Genomic DNA, 23,115 nt, shown 5'->3' on the forward strand with positions numbered 1-23,115 from the left:
CTAAACCATTAAAAATTTGTGAAGAACTAGCCTCTCCCTTTACATTTGAAATATGTGGTGTTGAAATTTTTGAAAGGAAAATTCTCATCATCAATATTTACAGAATTCCAAAAAGTGACATAGATATATTTTTTAACAAACTAAATCAATTATTAAATTACCTAACAAATAAAAAGAAAAATTACAAAATTATAATTTGTGGTGATTGGAACATAAATTTTCTAAAATGTAGCAACAAAACAAAAGAGATAATGAGCAGATAATAACAATCTAAAACCACATATTAATTTACCGACCAGAAAAAATGCTTGTTTGGACCAAATAGCAAGCAACATAAAAAAAACCGACTCCAGATTCCATAAACTTGCCCTTTCTGATCACGAAACAGCACAGACAATCACATTCCAAGCAAATACAAAGAGTAGGAAACAGTATAAAATAGAATTAAAAGACTACAGTGACGAAAATATGGTTAAATTTGGAAATTATATATCATCCTTAAAATTTTCAGAAATTTATGACCATAGTGACCTAAACAAAGCTTTTCAGGAATTTCATGACACACTGAGTTTGTTTAATGAATTGTGTTTTCCAACAGTGCTTGTGACGGTAAACAAAAAATCAAGACTAAAGTGGATTTCGAAAGGATTGAAACAGTCTAGTAAACGTAAAAGGGAATTGTATTTAAAACTAACTAAGAAAGGAGGAAAAAATAACTTAATCAAAGAACAATATACAAATTACACAAAATTACTTAAAAAATTCATTAATAAAGCGCAAAAATTATACAATGACAATATTATTAGGAATTCTAAAAATAAATGTAAAGCGACTTGGAATATTATAAATAATGTAAATAATGATCTACATGAAATTAAATCTATAAATGTAAATGGACATATAATCACTGATCCCAAATCTATAGCTACGAATTTTAATAATTATTATATCAATTTGACCAACAATGCTAATACCAATAATACAAATCACACAGTTAATTTTTAAAAAAATAATGAAGTACAAAATTCTATATTTTTATCACCAACAGACGAAATTGAAGTGTACAAAATAATAATGTCATTAAAAAATAGTAACTGTGTAGGCTTCGATGGCATTAGTACAAAAGTAATCAAGTACTGTGCAAGGCACCTCGCTCAGCCAATTGCCTATTTGATTAATTTATAAATTTGAACAGGGTAAATTCCCTGACAGACTCAAGTTCTCGAATGTTAGACCATTTTTCAAAAAAGACGATGAACAAAATATGGGTAATTATAGACCAGTGACAAAAATACCTATCATATCAAAAATTTTTGAAAAAGTTATGCATGATAGGATTACTAGATTTACAGAAAAAAAAAATATAATCAAAAACGAACAATACGGTTTTAGGAAACGTCGATCCACAACATTAGCAGGGTTTGAACTAATTCGTAAAGTAACTGATAACATGGATGGTGGAAAACAAACAGCAGCACTATTCCTAGACATGAGCAAAGCATTTGATTTTGTTAATCATTCAATACTACTAACAAAATTAGAGAAATACGGAATCAGGGGAAAGGCATTTGAATGGGTAAACTCTTATCTTAAAAACCGAACACAATGCACGGAAATTGACCGTATTATTAATGGTAAAAAAGAGACTTTTATGTCTGAGTTTAAAACAAACGCTTGCGGAGTCCCACAAGGTAGTGTTCTGGGACCGCTTCTATTTATATTATATATTAATGATTTACCGGAAGCTACTAAAAATGAATGCATCATTTTTGCGGATGATACTACAATAATGGTTAAAAATAACAATAAAGATACATTTAACTTAGAAATTAATGACACATTGAATACTATTATTAAATGGCTAGAAGATAATAATCTAAATATCAATTTGACTAAGACCAAAATAATGCAATTTTCGACATATAGATCTAATACAATTACACTTGACATAAATTATAATAATAACAATATTGAAGTAGTTAATGACATAAAATTTCTGGGTTTTATTATTGATAAAAATTGTAACTGGAAACATCACGTGCTTAGTGTCTGTGAACGAATTAATAAATTTATATTTGCCCTAAGAAAACTACGTAGTACCTCATCATTAGAGACTGCACTAGCTGCTTACCATGGATATGTCGCATCCGTCCTGAACTACGGCTTAATACTATGGGGAAACTCAACTGATGCAAATAAAGCATTTGTAGCACAAAAAAATGCATTCGTGCACTTAGCAAAGCACGAAAACGGCAGTCTTGCAAAAAGTTATTTAAAAAACTAAAAATACTCACATTAGCAGGTATGTACATAAAACAAATGGCAATATTTGTGCGCGAAAATAAATACTACTTCCCTACACATGGTGAATCACTGAGTAGACAAACAAGACACAAAAATAGATTGTGCTTGCCACATAATAAATTAAAAATTTACAAAAATAATTGCTTTTGCATGGCATTTAGTATTTATAATAAATTACCAAATGATCTCAGGAATGATACAATGACAGATTATACCTTCAAAAGGAGAATAACAAAATGGCTATTAGAAAAAAACTATTACTCAATAAATGAATACTTAAACGAAAGGAGTTTTTAGATTGTTATTTTATTCTGTGCGCTGATAAATATGTATTGTACAGATATATATATCTTTTTTAAATATTGTAGGCCTTTTGTATTATTATTCTTTGTATGTTTGCATGTCAAAAACTTGACAGGAAGTGCTGGACGAATTATGAAACTTAAGATCTTATTGTATTATTACCACTTTTACGCAAATAAATGATTTTTACTTTACTTTTACTTTAAAAAAAAAGAACATATGCTACTTTTTATTGCGAAACGGAGGTTGTAAGGGGTTAAAAGTTGTATGCGAATACTTAATTTTAAAAGATAAAAATATGACGGCTGATTGGCGTAGTGGTTAGTGACCCTGACTGCTATGCCGAAGGTCCCGGGTTCGATTCCCGGCCGGGGTAGACCTTTTTTAAATAAACTTTATATTTAAGCACTTGATGAGCAATAATTAAACATTTTGTTCTAGCGTTTTTGAAACTTCGACCTGTGAGTGGATGAAATAGGGGTTCATATTTTGTATGAAGTTCGTCATTTATGAAGATAAAAACATTATATTATGTGTTCTTTCGAAACACACAGCGTTGAGTGAAGAAGCAATTATTTGATTTCTTAGTATAAATAGGAAAAAATGGGTTTTTACATACCAATCTGCTGTATTTTCCTCTCTTTCACTTTAGCCAGTGGACAGTGCAGTCTAGAATCTGGATTCTACTCTGTGACGCGCTGTCAAATTTCTGACATAGCTTTTTGATTTCTTGAATCAAACGCGTTTATATATTTTTGAAAATGGATTTTTTACTAATAATCCATGATAATATTCGTGTTTGTGGAATAAAACAATCAATAAAAGTGTTAATTCACTTAATGTATAAAAAACTCTGTATGAGACATCGTACTTTTCGTCAATGTACAAAAAAATAATTTCGCGCCGCTACCGACGACGCTCCGCCCGCAGGCCGGTATTAATATTTTTTTCAGAAAACCGAGAAGATCACAAGATTACATGAAGATATTATGATAAATCTTTGTGATAGTGTGAAATATGCTCTCCAGCAATTGGATTCATACCTACCTTCGAAGTCTGAACTGAGTAAGTCAGAAAACTATTTCACGCATGAATCTTTTTCGGTACAAAAACATTGCAATTTACAAATGATATTTTATCTTTGTGCTTATACCTTTAAACCAGAAACCAGCTCTGTTCAATGGTGTTTCTTTATTCAAATAGTATTTACGTTGTTACATACTGTATTTACATAGTTTAACTCCATTTGGTAAAGCTAAAAATTCTCATAAGAGAATGCTTACTTATATGAGAACATTTAATTTTGTTCCTATTCATTTAATGCCATGTTATCTAGCATTAGGAAGCCTCTCAGATGGGCTACAGATGCTTGTTAGACCTTTGGTTGTTGGGTTTATAACCTTTACACTGCTTACTTTGAATTTAAATGTTTCAATTCTAAACATGGTATTGATTCTTGGTTTCACAAGTTTGAAAATATTTTCACATCTGGTATTAACTAGTTAACATGTACCTACCTATCTACATAATATACCAACCTTTTAATTGCTGCATGCATAGATGTGTTGTCGCAAAATATTTGTAATTTGTTGATTACATTATTTATTTACCAAGTGTTTATGAAGGGTGACACAATGAAAATAAGTCACTATTTATGCCCTTATGTGGGTCACCTCTGACTACCCCTTCGGGGATTTGCAGTCGTGTGTATATTATACAGAGAACTTTACACTTATATTAGCAGTTTCACTATTGAGACTGTCATCTTAAAATAAATTAAATATGACATGCAGTGCTGTGGTTGACAATATTGACTTGCAACCAATGGCTTAAGCCAGTAGCATAGTTTGACCTAGCGGATGGGTTGATGAGATTATAATTTATAAAATCTCTTGGCTAATATTTATCCCTATATTTACAACTTTTGTTGTCTTATAGGTTTTTTACCATAATACCTTCTTACAACTTATATGTATACATGTTGTTTTATGCTCACATAGCATTTAAAACTGGCTCGGGGCCCCTATTTACCATATTGACTTAGTTATTAACCATAATAACTTCTTACAACATGTATGTATACATATAAATATGTTGTTTTTTGCTCACCCACAGGATTTAAACTGGCTCGTGGCCTTTTTATTCCTATTTACCTATTACCTAGGTATACATATTATGTCCTTTTACATGCGGGTGTAATGGACAGAGCAACAAAATACATTGCCAGTCTAAATGCTGATAGGCACTGGCTATGATGAACTCATGGATCATCTCATAATGTATTTTAACGTTGCATAATTTCATTAAACTTTCGGAAAGTTAAATGTAGCAGTTACTAACTGCAATATTATTGATGACACACACATTGGTGGTGTGGGACCCATCTTCAAGTACCTAATTATTGGGGATTTTATGCAAAGTTTATGAAGGTTTGAACTTATAAGTTCATTGTAATACATTGACCAGTCGAAATGCTGTTTATGGCACTGGTGAAGTCATCACGACCCATTACCCATTACGTCCCCACTGCTGGGGCACGGGTCTCCTTCCAATGAAGGAAGGGTTTTAGGCCTAGTCCACCACGCTGGCCAAGTGCGGGTTGGTGGACCCCAACACAAGCAAGCTTGTGCTGAGAGAGTTGTCGGGCAAGTGGGCAACCCGACTGTCAGATGTTTTCAAGCCGCCCGAAGGCCTCTGACTAGGCTTAACGACTGCTACCGAAGCAGCAACCGGGACCCACGGCTTAACGTGCCGTCCGAAGCACGGAAGCGTCCAGAAAAGCACCACTTGAAATTGGTCACCCATCCAATGGCTGACCGTGTCAGTTGTTGCTTAACCTCAGCGATCAGTTACGATCACTGAGGCCCGCTCGACTACGGACGCTTCTGGTGAAGTAAAATGTATTATATTATATTTGCATAATTGCTGGAACCTTCCTCGCGGAGAGGTAAAATCTTATATGGTATCTGCAATTATTCACACACATTGTTCATGGGATACCTATATATGCGAAGTTTATCGTCACCTTAAATCGTAAACCGCCCAACTCCACGCGAGCAAATTTTACAGGAGACAAAAAAAACTGTTTATTTTGTACTTCTACTTAGGATACCCCCTAATATTTTTTTGATACTAGACTAAAAAAGTGGTTGCGCATTCAATGGCGTTATGAAAAATTAGTTATTTTTATCGCTTTATACATAAAATGGACTTACGATCTTTTCCCGATCTCTATGTGAATACTATTATTGGAGATAAGTGTTTTTCCTGGAAATACGAGTTTTTCGGACTTTGATTATGAAAAATATTGATCTCTTTGATGGACTTACGCTGTTCAAATATAGATAAATCTACTTACCTTTTCCTTTTACTTGAAATTTATAGTATTATTGATGTACTTAATAAAATGATTATATAATCTGCAGTCATCGTTATAAGCAGTAGAAAACATAAATCAGTACTAGGAGGCCATGGTCCCGCCGTTGCCGTTGAATCCCTGGTAAGCACGCTGTTTCCCAGGGACTAGGAACATCATCACGTTTTCTTTAATGGTGAAAAATAAAGAGTATTCTATTCTATTCTATCATCTGACGAGCAAGGAGTGACGGATCTAGAGTTGGAACAGAGCGCAAAAGACTGTTCCTAGCCCCGATGGAATACCAGACCGCGTGTGAGTGCTGGCACTCAAAGCTGGTTTGTACAGAAAGTTTATCTGTCTGTTGAACAGCAGCCAGAGTGCCATTGAGGTGTCCACTGACTGAAACGAGGCCACGTTAAAGCTCTGAAGAAAGAAAGCAGTCCTGCAGATTCTTTTTCTATGTACAGACCCATCTGCCGGCTGTAAGAGGCTGACAAGCTTTTTAAATTGGTGACACCCCTGGATGAACGGTCATTACCTTTCGGATTGTCAGTTTGGCTTACGAAATGTACAATCAATAGTGGATACATTACGTATTAGTAGAAGTACTTCTATGTTCGTTCACTGTCGGAGCAGGATGTGAACCGCGGGGATAGTTGCACTGGGTGTTAGATTAGACCAAGGATTAGACATGGTGTACCCGTTCAACTCTATCCCTTGAGGAACCTTCAGGGCCTCTCTTGAATACCATCGGCCGATCCTACCTCCAGCAAATAGTCAGAGGTCCAACTGGTACAATAATTACCCGATAAGAGAGGGTTAATGTTCGCAGAAGGAGGTCAGTTGTGGAGTTCCACAGGGGTCGGTCTTGAACACCTCTGCAATATAACTTGGCATACAATACTGTCCTGCAAATGAAGCTCGCAAAAGGCGTTAGCACAATTCATTCTGCTGATCTCCATCTTCAATGTGTGTCACATTGAAGATGGCTGAGAGAGCGTTCATCGAGGATGATTTATCAAAGACGATAGTGGCATGATCCACCGCCTAGGCCTTAAAACAGCGCCCCTCCTGATATTCTACAAACTCCTAATGAGCAGGGAGCCAACAGATCTGTCAGTGCGGGTTAGTGAGGTTCATATTGCTATAGAACGGCACATGTGCTACCTCAGCCTAGTCGTAGATAGTTGCTGGTCATTCAAGGAGCATTGCAAGATGTTAGTTCCCCAGAATCAAAGAGTAGCTGGTGCTCTACACGCCATGCAGTGCACGGGCTACTTTCAAATCTGAGGGCCCTCGCAAATGAGTCCATCGCATCTATACGGGTGCCGTGCAATCTACTGCCCTTCAAGGAGCACCTATCTTGTCAAGTCGAAGAGAATGACTGTGATGAGATCGGTTAGAGGATGGATGGATTCGTCAGCAACGGGTTGCAGCAGCCGTCCTGCCTTGTTTGCAAAAAACCTATATTAGTATGTAGTAAAGTGCTGATTCCAACCAAAATATACAAAATATTTTGTTTGTGATATACGCGTAACTTTTAATTTAAGAGCATAATATTGCTAAAAAATTGCAAAATTTAACTATAAATTGATCAATAAGAGTGTTAAGTTCAATAATTTATTTATGTAGTAATAAAAACAAAGCCAAACACATAGTTTTATTGCAAAAATGTACGTTCACTCCCGCCTACATCGCTCGTTGTATGGGAGTAGGAGGAGTTACGAGGTTTTATTGTTTAAAAATCACGACTTAGAGTTAGGAGGAAAACGAAAACTAAATTTTCTCAGAATTCAGATTTTTTATCGATTTACGAGTAATACGAGTAGATGCGCCTTGAAAAAACGCTTCTATTGATACCAAAAAGTCATTTTCGCCAAAAAGTGGAGTTAGGCGGTTTACGATTTAAGGTGACGTTATGATGGTTCACAACCGCTTTATATAGCATTTAACCAGTCGAAAAGCCATGGGCTCTGGTAAACTAAAATGCATTGCCACCAAGTTTTTGCAATTATATATGCAAATATTATGATGTTTAACAACCATTTGTATAGCTTTTAACCAGTCGAAAAGCCATGGGCTCTGGTGAACTAAAATGCATTGCCACCAAGTTTTTGCAATTATATATGCAAATATTATGATGTTTAACAACCATTTGTATAGCTTTTAACCAGTCGAAAAGCCATGGGCTCTGGTGAACTTAACTGTACTTATTTTATTATTACATAAAGATAATTAACTATTTACTTGCTATCTGTAATATATTTTCATGATTATAACTTTTTCAAAGTTGTTCATGTCATACCCTTGACTTTGTAGCTATTTGGGGTTTTTAAGCAAGAATTTATGGGAGTTTCAATCCTTAATACTCAATCATTTATTGCATCCATAAGTCTTACAGTTTAAAACTGATAATAGGCATAATCCACTCATAAAAAGGTGAATTGCCAATTTTTTCTCCTGTTTACCAAAGCAGCTGCCCGCCAGAACAAAGCACAGCCCAAACAGGTTGGGAGGTCCTCCCTTTCCAGTGGGGATAGCATGGGACCACCATCACATCCCTATTTATTTTTACAAATAACACCACTTAACAGTTTCTGGCTAAACCCATAATGACAAGATTGTTGCCGCGGAGGCCATGTGCTATTGGGACATTTGATTATTGATATGCAGTGGCCAAACATAATGAAAGCTGATGAAGCAGCTTTCTAGGCCCAAGCCCTTCCTTCATTGGAAGGAGACCCGTTCCCCAGCAGTAGGGACGTGATGGGTTGATGTTGAAGCGTCTGCGCCTTGGCAGCTAGAGTTACACATTTTCAATCTAATATATTGTGTTGTAACTTGCTTACTTTTTCAGGGATCTTTTCTTGAAAGACATAACCTGAGATCTCATATCTTCTATCTTAAAGGTGAGCTCTTGTATTGTGCCTATACTTAATATTGCATACAATACATATTTTTTCTGAATTTAATTTGGTCTTAATAGCTAACACAGGCTTGCCATAAAGAAGAGCTCAGTGATTTCAACAGTAAAGTTGACTTCAGAATGAATGTTTATTCAGTAGACATTGGCATTAATATCACCTATACAAGGTGTATGCCACTGCACATATATTACCACTATGTTGGCTGATATTGTTTGAGCCCGGATTTGAGTACTCCTCATCTAGTGTACCCACATGGCAGGTGGTTGTCAAATGATTTTGCCCAGGTAGCTTTCTATTACCCACATTGCACAAGTTTGTAGTCTCTGGAGAGTACAAACATGAGATAGCTACAAGTCTAAGTGCCTATTATTGTCCTGGACTTTTGTTCACCAAGTTGTGTTAACATTTGGCCTTTATGAGCCTTTCTAAGGATCTATCTGGTAAGGTGCCTATATTATATTGATTTTTATATGTATACCATATACCTACATCATGTGGAGCCTATGACTGATGGCTGTGAAAATACCTATATATTGGTTGGGCTATTGAATAGTCCCTATAAAGTGTTTACTTGCATTTATGGTGGATTATATTGCAGTAGTAAATTGTTTATCAAGTATAGATAGAGATGATGTGCGGTTCTGAAACTTTATATTTCAACCTGAGAGAAGGGTGTAAGCCTAATAGCTGTACAAAAGCTGTTTCTATTCTAACTGGCCCTTTACTTAAGTAGGTTGCTACCTAGTCTACCTACATGCAGGCTTGACTTTTTAAAGACTGTTGGTCCTGTAAAATCTTGGTAAAATTAGTCATGTTTGATTGAAATCGGTACATCTATAAATTTTTCCGTGTACCTAGAGACTAGTCATCACCCATGTATATCTCAAAAGGAAAATTATGATAGTGTACACATAGACAGCTGTTTCTCAACAATTTGTTCTCTATGCTCTGTACAACCGAACAAACTATACCCACCCATGTCTCACACTCGTTAAGTGATGATAATAGTCTAATAAACTTAATAAACATCCACAAATCACTAGCAAATTAACAATCAATAACTTTTAGAAAAAAATGGTTGTAACTGTCAGCCTTTGTTTGTCATAGTATTCATTGTTTGGCAAAGAGAACTGCCAAAACTGACGTAAACAGGCGCCAGAGCAAAAAGGACAAAAAAACCTGTACAGCTTAACGTTTCTCTCTTACGCTTAATGTAGCTAAGCGTCTCTTTTTCGCAATGTCTCAACTGTCACGGTTATACCCCTGTGCTTGTACTGCAATTTTGCTGTTCCTGCAAGTAGAACCTCTCCTAAGCTCCACAATCTTCTTGTAAAAGATATGTCAATTTGTCATTTGCACTGCAATTTGTGCTGTTCCGGCAAGTAGAACCTCTCCTAGGCTCTACAATGTTCTTGTCAGAAAATAGTATGTCAATTTGTCACTTGCACTGCAATTTGTGCTCTTCCTGCAAGTGGAACCTCTCCTAGCCCCACAATCTTCTTGTCAAACATATATGTCAATTTTCTGCTCGAAGGACCAATGTACAGAGCGGTATGCAATGAAGCTGTCATTTAGTATGTAAACAAATAATTTTACACGAAACGAACGCTTTGCCAACTAGATTGAGTCTAGTGAAAATTGAGACTGCAATTAGTTTTTATAAATCGGTGGGCCTTTCTGGCCTACCACCCCGGCAGAGGGGAAAGTCTGCCTATTTCGTCTCCAGACCATTCATACTCAATGAGATCGCGGTATGGTTTGATTTTAGCTGATGTACTTATAGTTTGTATGTATTTGCAGGTCCTCGAAAACAACCCAATAAACGACTGTACTTTTCAATACGAGGTTTCTTTTTCAGATTCATTGTCATTTGGTTCTTATTTTTTGAAGATAAAACCATGAAACTTATTACGTAGGTGTTTTAGGAAAAATGTGCAGAGATTTTCTACATACGGAATTCCTATGACTGACACGCACACGATATCAACGCACAGGCTAAACGTATTGGAAGGGACCATAGCTAGGGAAGCTTAGGTACCGTATTTTCCCACAAAAACCGGAGTTAGCGGTTGAAATTCGGCATTAACTTAGGCTGTTTTTAACAGCATGCGGATTTGATCACGCACGTGGGATTTCCCCGCACGCGTTCATACAAGTATTCATTGTAACGCGTGGAATATGCATACAAGATGCGGGAAAAAGACCCACTTAATCAGGAACTAAACCAGTTTTATAAATTGCACCAGGCCAAACACGTAGGTTCTATTAGAAAAGCTCGGAGAGACTTCATGAATGAGGTTATTTCTACTAGCGACAACACCTCACAGGCGTTATGGCGGGTCATTCAAACCGAAACCAACAAGTGTAGGCACGGCGGAGACTGGCGCTGAGCGTGCTGCGCGCCGCCGTGTGCGGGCCACGCGGCTCCGAGCGCGAGCTGGCGGAGCACCTCAACGCCTACTACCTGTCGGTGGTGCGCGACACTCCGCTGCGGCCGGACGTCACCGCGGCTATGCAGTTTATCCGTACCAGTATCCCTGCTACCAGTAACTCCATGGTTTTCCAACCTTTTGGTATTGTAGAAGTATTAAAAATAATTCACAACATCAAGAGGAAGAAAGCTAAGGACATAAATGGCATGCCTACTGACCTACTGCACCTACTGCCGGTGGACCTAATAGAACGATTGTGCCACCTAATAAATAATTGCGTCTCAGATGGCCATTACCCGAATGACTTGAAAGTGGTAAAAGTCGCCCCGGTGTACAAAGGTAAGGGAAGTAAGACAGATTGCAAAAAATACCGACCCATATCTGTCGTGCCTGCCCCGTCCAAGGTGTTCGAGATGGGTCTGTGCAGCCGACTGCTGTCGTTCCTGGGGGGGTGCGGGGTGCTCTCCGCGCAGCAGCACGCCTACCAGCCGGGCCGCAGCACGCGCGGCGCCGCGCGGCAGCTGCTGCGAGCCGTCACCTCGCACCTGGAGGGGCGCAGGCGCGTCGCCGCCCTCTTCCTGGACCTGTCCCGCGCCTTTGACCTCGTCGACCACCGGCTCATTACCGCCAAGCTCGAGCACTATGGGGTTCGCGGATCATCGTATGATCTAGTGTCATCGTTCCTGTCAGGGCGCAGGCAGATCACAGTTGTGGGGGGTGAGCAGTCGTCTCCAGGTGAAATAGGGGACCGCTCAGTGCCTCAAGGCTCGAATGTAGGTAACGTCCTCTTCCTGGTGATGATGAACGACCTCCCTCATGTAACTGAGAAGGCGGAGTTTATTATGTACGTCGATGATATCTGCGTCATAGTCGCTGGTGAAACCGTCAAGTCTCTCGCAGCCAATGTTGTGTACACAATGGAGGCGCTGATTAATTGGTTCACAATAAACGGCATGCAGGTCAACATTGACAAAACCAATCTCCTGTCCTTCTCGTTGCATCGCTCCGCTGCTGATTTGCCAGCGGTCATCGTCCAGGACACTGCGGTGCCGTACGACACCTGCGCCAAGTTCGTGGGGTTCCATTTTGACACTGGGCTGCAATGGCACTATCAAATTGATAGTGTCTGTGCAAAACTCAATGGCGCCTTCTACGCTATCTCACGGCTCGTCCCCACACTCTCGAGAGAAAACCTACTTAAGGCATACTATGGTTACTTCCAGAGTGCTTTAACATATGGTATAGAGCTGTGGGGGCTGGCCGCTGATCGAGAACGGCCTTTTCTCCTGCAGAAGAGGATGGCTCGGCGCATGATGCGGGCGGCCCCGGACGAGCCGGCGCGCGCGCTGTTCCTGCAGCTGGGCGTGCTCACCGCGCCCTGCCTGTACGTGCTGGAGGTGGCCAAGTACGTGCGCCAGAACCGAGCCGACTTCACCCCCCTCTCCACCACTGCGAGGCTACAGAAGAGGCGGAAGAATGACCTGAGCCTAAACACAGTCCGCCTTGCTAAAACTGATAAAACCGTCCATATAATGGGTCCTAAAATTTATAATAAAATCCCGGATGACATAAGGGAGTCGCAAAGTACTTTAGTTTTAAATGTAAGCTAAAAAAATATTTGAACAAGAAAGCATACTACTCAGTAGACGATTATCTTAATGTTAAATGTTAATATGTGTTATCAATGAACCAATAATCATTATTATTATGCTACGCATATGTTTCGACATTGTATTTATATTATTTTTTAAATGACATTGTTTTCTGTAATAATTAATTTATATGACATTGTTTTATATGATTTGTTACATGCCTAATTTAAGTGATTTACTTTATTATATTATTATTTATAATGATTATAATATGTATGACGATGTATTGAACTGAATAAATGGATAGTGAATATATGAATATGAAAATGGCGTGCTATCCCACGTGCGTGATGAAATCTGCATGCTGTTAAAACAGCCGTAAAGCTTAGTTACAGTAGGATATTGCAAGATACCTAGATGTTTTCAATCTAACATGTCTGCACACCTTAGTAAAGTTATGGTTTTGTTTTGAAAAATGGGAGTTAAAGTGAAAAAAAATAAGTAGTATGAAAAAACCAAAACTGCATAAGTTAGATGCTTGAAATTAAACATTTATAAATTACTATTCTGCCATTGCTATACAAGTCTTTTCTCAATGAAGTCATGAAAATCATTTTTAGTCAAGTATCTTCGTACTTATTTGTCAACTTTCATCTAATTTAATACCACCATGGCATGTTATTGGGTAGGTAGTTCGGGAGTCGTCCACGGCAAAATAATTTTAAGGCGAAGCGAAGCTCGCGGGCTACAGCTATAGTAAATATATGCGCTACACGGTGTCTTAGGCCGTTTGTCCACCACAGCCGTCATCATCCGTGACGCTCCGTCAGCGAGAACGACCTAAAGGATAACGGCGCTCGGACACTTCATGGATATGTTAAATAATATCACAAAATTGGCGACGTCATCACCTCCCGGTAACGGCGGTGGTGGAGGAACAGCCTTAGAGCCGGGAAAACTTCCTTTAGACCGCGTCCACGACGCCAGCGAGCGGAGAATGACGTACAGTAAGTAAGCCTCCACCATAAAGGAAATAATCCTAGTTATAATAGTTATAGTCGCTATAGCGGCTAATCCCTTTTGCTTCGAATCTAGAAGTTAATCTAAAAATCGCTAACGATGGCCGTTCTAAAAATTGGAATTAGCATGACGAGGGGGTGGCCTTGGCAGTTTTTGGAATAAACGCTTTCAAAAGGAAGTTACTATGTATTTTTTATCCACTGGCGGTGCTAGTTCTGCGTATAATAGCGAAGCTCATGTAATGCTCATGAGGCAGCATGTAAATTAATGACAGGGAAATATAGCTGACCGCTAAATCGTAACTAACTATATACAAAAATTAAGAATTTATTACTTAATTAAGTAGCAGCAGTGCGCAGCGGTGAGCACGTGGTGCTGTGTGAGTATCACGCCCCCACAGAAACCCAGCAGCGGCTTCTGACCACGTATCTGCAAATACAGCGATAAAGTACGTTACATACATACATATACATACATATGCACTCACAACTGTAATCCCCGAAGGGGTAGTCAGAGGTGGCTCACAAGCGAGCCACCTACTTTTCGTAGCACATTTTTGTACTCCCGTGATAGGTTGCGAACCATATCGCCGTTTTGGGATAAGTACAATGCACTTTGGATACACATCTAGAATCTAGATGTGCAGGTTTCCTCACGATGTTGTACATTGTAACTGACTTATTTAATCAATATACGTTATATCAGTATTCCAAAGCGGTTGTTCCTTATTTTAAACACCAGAAACAACAGAAATATAGGACAAATTAATACTTACGCAAATTAGGCCGCTACATGCTCTGGACCTTACGAGCCATATATTTACAAGGATTACGCTGATTCCTGAAGATTACCTTGGAACCCCCGGAATACGCACCAAGGACGGAGGTCAGCTGTACCTGCCACGCAACCATCTCGCACAACTACGCATCAGCGAGGTCAAGGTCAAGCCAAGCGGGTCACACCAGGTGCCTGAAGGAGACGTAACGCAGACGTAATTCCAATCAAGGACTAGCAGTCAAGCCAAAGGAAGTATCGTCGTTCCCAGCAAACACGACATCTTGTCCCTTTCCCAACCTCGTCCTCATTTGTGCTAATAACGTGTTTCATACGGGTAACATACGGTTGCACCGCACTGCCGAGGCCACAGCCTGCTCGCAGTCTTCGCGTCACGCACTACACGTGAGTACTCCACTTTTCACTGACCACCAAAATGACTCTCAACCCAGACAAAGATGCCACGGCGCCACGATCTCAATCTCCACAACCAATCCACAACAGACAGACAGACGGAAGAACTGATTCGCAATCTCGTTAAAAAACGTGGCATTATAAAGGGCAGGCTTACTAAATTCACTAACTACATTGAACACCGATGGTGAAGTAGATCCCCCCAAAACCACGTTGATATGAAATTACGCGTGCAAGGTGCTGCTGGTTTATTTTCCGAATTTAATAGTGTCCAAACAAATTTTGAAGAAGCGGTCCCTGACCACGATTTAGAAGCTCAACGCGAACAGTTCAAAAATAGTTATTACAGTTCCATTGCACAAGCAGAGTTAATGCTAACATGTGGTGAGGTCGCCGATAGTTCTTATAACGCTAAAAAGGGTAAATTAAATTCAGTTAAACTGCCCACCATCACGCTGCCAACCTTTGACGGTTCATACGAAAACTGGCTTCAATTTAGAGACACATTCCTGTCCTTAGTTCATAAATCCAATGAGTTAAATAATATTGCGAAATTTCACAACCTTAAATCATCCCTAAAGAGGGACGCAGGGTTAGTCATAGACGCGGTTGAACTATCCTCGCAAAACTATACAGTAGCGTGGGAACTACTTCTTAACAGATACAACAATAGTAGGCTACTAGTACAAAATCACGTAAAAGCATTGTTTAACATTCAACAGTTAGATAAGGAGTCACCGTCCCTCATTAGAAAACTAATAGACACGATATTAAAGAATATACGCGCTTTAAAAAGTCTCGGCCTGCAGACTCGTGGTGTGCTTTAATAATTTATACTCGTATTGTCGTTTCTAAATTAGATAAAACCACTGAAAGACAATGGGAGGAGCACAAAGGTTCTTTGATTTCACAAGACGCATCAACAAAGTTAACCGTTAATCAGTTGCTCGAGTTCCTCAAGAGTAGGGCGGACATGCTAGAAACATTACAGGTGTCCCGTAGCAACACATCCACTAACGCGCAGGTTCAACACATTAATAAAAAACCAACTAGTTTTACGAACAAGTGTTTTTCAATGCCGGCCCAGTGTAATGTTTCATCAAACAAACCCCCGTTCAATAGGAATACATCGCAATATTCTCAATCTTACAAAAAACATTGCCCCATGTGTCAGGCGAAACATCCTCTGTACTCGTGTGTTAAATTCATTGACGCAAGCCTAGATACGAAGCTTAGTGTAGTACGTGAAAATAAATTATGCACTAATTGCCTACGGTTCGGTCATAATATTATAGATTCATGTAGGTTTCGGGCCGTGTAAAATATGTTCGAAAAAACATAACTCATTAATTCACAGCGACGAATCAGCTGATTGCTCCGTGAACTTGAACTCCGTCGTTGTTCAGGAACCGGTTCAACGCGCCGCCGCCGCCGCCGCCCTGTCGGTGCCTGAAAATAATGTGACGTCACCGGCCGGTCCCGCTAGTCCATCTATAATCGTAAACAAAGCACACATTGTTATGTGCTACCGCAGATAACATCCACCATCCTGGGATTGCCGGGTGTCTTATGTAAACAAAGCGTACATAACTACATTCCAGACGGCATCGTATTAGCAGATCCTGATTTCTTAGACTTTAAAACGATAGACATTTTAATAGGCGCAGATAAGTTTTGGGATCTCCTTAACGACGGTAAATTTAGACTAAAAAGCGGTTGTTCCTTATTTTAAACACCAGAAATATAGGACAAATTCAATACGCAAATTAGGCCGCTACATGCTCTGGTCCTTCGAACTAAAAACCAATCCTTATTTACAGAGTACAAAATTAGGTTGGATAATTTCAGGCCCCATCTACAATTCGCACAGTAGTGGCAGAATACAATGTAATTTTACTCAATCAATCGATAGGCAACTAAGACAGTTCTGGGAGCTTGAGGAGCTGCCCAGGGCGAGCGACACGCGCACGGACGAGGAGCGTGCGAGGAACATTTCGTCAACACTACGACGAGCAATAGTGACGGAAGGTTCTGGTTCAGGTATGCATTCCTATGAAAAAACCGGCTAAGACATTGGAAGACACGTATTTTCAGGCTGAACGTAGATTTTTAGCGCTAGAAAAGCGATTGCAGCGCTCGCCTCAACATAAAGCGTTATATAGCGATTTTTTACATGAGTATGAAAGCTTAGGTGTGGGTTAGGTCATATGACTCGCTTAAATGACTACGGATATCCGAATTACTTCCTAACACGCCACGGTGTCTTTCGCGAGCACAGCATTACGAGTAGTACGCGATTAAGAGTAGTTTTCGAGGCTAATCAACCATCTTCAACTGGAGTATCAATAAATGATTTGCAGATGGTCGGCTCTACAGGGTGATCTATTCTCGATTTTGTTGCGCTTCAGACAGCACAAATACGCGTCGGTATTATGAAATTTAACTTTTTCATTGCTCGCGTCGTCGTCGACAGCTCCAAACTAAGCTACTACACTACTGCATACTATGTCGGTGAGTCTGGTAAAGAAGCAATACCGTAAAAAATGAAGTTAAATACGCCATGTAAGGGTATGTCTTGACGGTGGTGGGGTGTCCCCCGATGATCCTGTTGGCGGGGGGCGCGGGGCGCGCGGGGGGCTCCCTCACAATCACCGTGTCCTCACAGCATCCTGAAAACATAATTATATACTAACCTATACGTAGTCCATATTTTTAATGAGAACTTCCTGATCGCATAAAATGTATGGATCGTAAATATAAGGTTAAAATTGTCATTTTTAAGGCAGGTAAGGTAATACAGTACCTATATAGGTATATAATTTTGAAAAAAAAAAATTCTCACTCTTTTACTAGGAGTTGACTGTACCCTATAGGTAATAAAGAAATAGCGATTCTTCTACTTTTTACATAGTTTTTGATTAAGTGTATATGAATAATGCCTATAGAAATAAAAACCGGCAAGGTTACATTTTTTCCCTTTAAACAATGAAGGGGGCTAAGTATAAAGTACCACAAAGACACATAGATATAGATATCTACCCAATTTTTCTTTACCATACTTAACTACCGTAAATAATAAAGCTTACCATAGTAAAATAGCACAGTCATAATTAGTAACTTCATACTGAAAACCATCACTTTCCTGTTTATTTCCTGTCTCAAAAGTAAGTTAAAATTGGGATGGCCAAGCCATGGCCATCGCAATTTTATTTATTGCAGCTTTTTAGCTTGTCTACGGCGAAGCAATGAGGATGGATATAACAGTACAAGGTGTTGCAATAGTGGTAAATAATTATAGTAAAGGTGAAAATCTACAACTCTTTGTGTCTTGTCTATCCTTTTTAACACACTATATTTTCCTACGCTTTGTAAGTTGCTAGTTGCTAGGTATTGTAACATAAGTACTGACCTGATACAGATACATCGTCGAATATGCCAGTAGGTAAAAATATATAACTGTACCGTCTTGTTCGTTTATTGTTAATCTAAGGTCTGTACAGTAAAATATGGGAAATTTTGTTATGATTTATATTATCCTAACTTAATATTATAAATGCAAAAGTACTGTGTCTGTCTGTTACTTTTCACGCTAAAACTACTGAACGGATTTGAATGAAATTTAGTATACATAGGTAAGGTCTAGACTCTAGACCCTGAGAAAGAACTAGGCTTCTTTTTATCCCGGAATTCCCACGGGATAATTTTTTAAGGCGAAGCGAAGCTCGCGGGTATAGCTAGTACTTAATATAACAATGTTTTTTTACAACACCGCTGTGTAAATTTTATTTAAGGTAAATGTAGCTATTAATGGTCCCCTTAAGACCCTTAGCTTTGCAAGTGAACTCTAGGGCACAACAAATATGTAAAAAGTCTCGCATATTTCTACTTACGTCTTTTTAATATACCTACTTATGATTTCTATACGTACCGACATAGTATTAATTTACAATAGGGGGCAAAGGAAAGATCATAAGATGTTAAAAATACATTTAATTTCAATAAATGTCATAATTTTGAAGTCATCATCAAGTTAAACTACCTAACAAAAGTTGCTCAGATTGAGTCTGAGTCACCCCTTTTCAGGTAACTATATACCTACCACTCCGGCAACATCCTATATGTACCTATAATAAGAAAAGAAAAACATTATATACAGAAATGCAAAACTTTTGTAAGTAGGTACCTAAAAAGACACTTTTTAATAAAAATTTATAAAAAATATGTTAAATTAAAAAACTTTAAATTATTTAATTAAACTGTTTACAAAAAGATGGACACAAATCTATGGAAGCTGGGACCAGCACCAATGGAAATGAGTAAAACGTCGTCGTCCTGATTTACTGTCCAATTAGAATAATCGTACCTTGTAAGTTTTTATATTTTATTTCTGTAATTTTGTTATGTTTTGTTATTTTTTATTATGTTTTTGTTATATTTTCACATTCATTTTTAATTTTTATAACAAAATGATCATCATTCATTATAATATTATATTAGTATATTATCTAAGCAAATAAAACCAGTTGAAATTATTTTCTCCCATTTTAATAATACGTGTTTACGTGTATTAGGCCCTAACTGTCATCAGGAGAGAGAGTGCAATGCCATAGAAAAATACTTCCTTCCGAATAATATATTTCAAAATGGACAACTTATACAGATTTGTCAACATAATAATTTTTTGCTCACTTGAAAAGAGCTATCCAACGATGTATGACTCATCTTTATTGGACATAGGTCCCAAAACGCCCATTGTCATTTGGTAGGTACTTATGGAGTTTGCTGGCACCCTGGATTAACACATCTAGGCTACGTTTTATCGCCGTATTCCCACGGGAAAACTTTTTAAGGCGAAGCGAAGCTCGCTGGTACAGCTAGTAAGTAGGTAATAAGTATAATAATTTGTTGATGTATTCCAGGTGCTGGCGAACGGTCAGCCGAACTGCGGCGGCATGGTGCTGACGGCGCGCCACGTTCTCTCCGCCGCGCACTGCTTCATCAAGTAATTCTTCTTCTTCTTCTTCTTCTTAGAGGGGTCTACCGGCTACCGTACCACCACCGACTCATTCATATGCAGCGTCGCGCGTCGGTGAAAAATCTGTCAGATTCATTCAAATTATGTGAGATTTAACAAGCGAGCGATGCTGCTAACGATTGTTAATTGCTTATGTGTCGGTGGTGGTAACCCCATTTCCACACTGTCTAAAGTCCTGTTGCCCGTGCCGTAGGGTGTTCCACACTATGCTTGCCTGTGAAGGGAAAATCTACTTTATTTACCTGACGTAAGGATCTGCAATCAAACGTCGTAGGGTTCATGCTACATTCTACAAAATATACTTACCCTATTATCACCGAATGGCCACACGCAAACCACACAACCCACCTTATCCTCCCCCTAAACGCATCCTTCGATAATTCCAGCCAGAACGGCGCAGCAATCAGCCCCTCAGTCTTCACCGTCCGAGTCGGGTCCACCTACTCCATGTCCGGTGGATCCGTCCACAAGGTGTCCACCATCGTCCTGCACGAGTCTTACAACAACCCGACCAGTAATAACGACGTGGCGGTGGTGGTGCTGGCGTCCCGGATCCGGAGCTTTAATAGCTCGACTGTGAGACCGGCCATTGTGCCGCCATCTGGATATGTGGTGCCAGATAATGCGTCCGTCGTCGCTATTGGCTGGGGCAGGACTGTTGTGAGTATATTTTATGAACCTAACTATACTTACAGTCAGCTCAAGAGTTACTCTTACTACTGTAGTTTTTATGTATGCCATCCCAGTGCAAATCTGACTGTAGTCTTGCATACCTAGGTACTTAATGTAACTTTACTTCGGCTTATAGTTAGAAGAAATCAAGTAAACAGAACCACCCTGATCTGCTCCCATTTCTTCTAAGGAATAATTTGGATTAAAGCTTTCATGTTAACCTTTTAATATCATGCTGAAAGGAACCTCCGCGTGTACCCTGGGCAATCGTAATATTGGTGAACCTCCGCGTGTACCCTGGGCAATTGTAATATTGTCGAATTCTTGTCACCACGACGACAAACCGAGTCCAGCTCTAGCGCCGGCTCTGAAGTTAGTCTCTATTAACATCGAGGGTTTCTCTGCAAATAAGTCCGAAATCCTCGCCGACCTACACCGTACCACGCAGTGCGACGTGATGTGTGTGCAGGAGACCCACAGAGACGAGACTCAGAGCCGACCACACATCCCTGGACTTGAGCTTATTGCCGAGACTTCTCACCCGAAACACGGTAACGCAGTGTTTGCTACTCTCGGCATAAGCACAAGGTCAGTTGAATGTACAACCCAGAATGGGATAGAAGTCATCACCAGCGATTTCGGATATTGCACCGTCACCTCGGTATACAAGCCCCCTGGGACACTCTTCGAGTTCTTCCCTCCGAATACCCTGGACAGGTCACTCACCTATCGCAAGAACTGTGAAAATTTCAAAAAGAAGGTACACTCCCGCAACAACATTCTACAGCGCCTTACAACCACAAAGTAGGGAGCCTCACCACAGGTGCTGCGGACGTCTGGACTGGCGCTTGCGTTCTCCGTAGGAGAATATGCGTGTCCAGTATGGGGTCGATCTGCCCACGCCAAACTGGTGGATACTGCACTTAATGAAACGTGCCGAATTATAACTGGTTGTTTAAAACCGACTCCGGTACAGCTGCTTTATCCACTGGCTGGCATAGCGCCCCCGGACGTCCGCAGGACTGTAGCAAGTTCCGCAGAAAGGGCCAAAATGGACGACACACGACATCCCATGCATGGCTTCATCCCTGCGCCGCAAAGGCTGCCAAGTCGACGCAGCTTTATGAAATGTGTTGATCCACTGAACACTGGCCAAGCGCAAGCGAGGTGTGCTCTCTGGCGTCAAAAAGTGTCCCTTCCAACCCCATTTGTGCAGCTGTCAGAGAACCTCCCACCTGGACATAACTTGCCTTGGGAGACCTGGAAGTCTTTCAACCGACTTCGAACACAGGTCGGTCGTAGTAAGGACAATATGGCTAGGTGGGGATTCACGGATGCACAAAATCTGAACTGCTTGTGTGAAGCGCCACAAACTATGGTGCACCTTACTTCATGCCCCGCGTGTCCCTACACCTGTACGCGGGAAGAGCTCATGACCGCTACCAGCGGTGCAGTATCAGTGGCCCAGTTCTGGGCATGTATTATTAAGCGACTTTGTTAGTTTGTCGTCGACACGATCTTATCGAAGAAGAAGAATAATATCATGCTCATCCTTGCCCAATACCCTTTAATCAATGAATACGTACATAACTAATAATATTAAGAAAGAGCAGAAGATCGTGTTCTTTGGTCAAGTTACGTATTTAAGTATATCTAAGTACCTACCTATCTACCCACCCTACACCCATCAAGAGCTTACCAATCCCACTATAACTGTATCCTTATCTCCAGGAGAACTTAGCTTCGTCAGTGTCGCCGAGCCTCCGCCATGTGAGCGTGCGTAAAGTGAGCCGCTCAGAGTGCGCCGCTCGATACAGCGCACTCGGGGCTCAGCAGGGCAACGCTAACATGTTCCCTGTTACTACTAGCATGCTGTGTGCGGGACTGCTCAATGTTGGAGGTAAGACCGGCCACAGATTCCACGACGATATCGTCGTCTATATAAATATAGATGGGATTCAGATCGAATTTAGGCAAATCCAGAGTGAATTCGGCTACGTCCATGTAATTTTTTTGCATGAATTGTATCGGAATACCCGAAACGTAGGTACCACAGTTACGGTTTCAGGTAGCCAAATCAGGGATAGAAAATTACTGCATGTAATGGTTAAGTAACACATGGTATGTCTTAGAATCTTTTGACCACCATCACATTGGCCTGGTAGTGGCTGTACTGAACCCCTCAGATATATCCCATTTCTACTAACAATCTCTGAGGCTAGCTTGCACAACAAAGTTAATCAAAATTAAATCTATGACATTATACTGTCAGAGTTGTGCAAGC

General features: G+C 39.9%; 1 protein-coding gene across 1 annotated transcript in view; it reads right to left on the bottom strand.

Annotated features, from left to right (window-relative positions):
• Nucleotides 1-18,499, bottom strand: part of LOC105397427 (trypsin Blo t 3) — a 52,252-nt gene extending 33,753 nt beyond the window's left edge. The window contains exons 1-2 of the mRNA XM_048631028.1: nucleotides 18,211-18,499; nucleotides 17,660-17,793 (exon numbers count right to left, since the gene is read on the bottom strand). The gene's annotated coding sequence lies outside the window, so the exon portion shown is untranslated. The remainder of the gene's footprint in view (nucleotides 1-17,659; nucleotides 17,794-18,210) is intronic.
• Nucleotides 18,500-23,115: the final 4,616 nt, after the last annotated feature.

This window comes from Plutella xylostella, chromosome 27 (genome assembly GCF_932276165.1).
Source record: "Plutella xylostella chromosome 27, ilPluXylo3.1, whole genome shotgun sequence".
Lineage (NCBI taxonomy): Eukaryota > Metazoa > Arthropoda > Insecta > Lepidoptera > Plutellidae > Plutella > Plutella xylostella.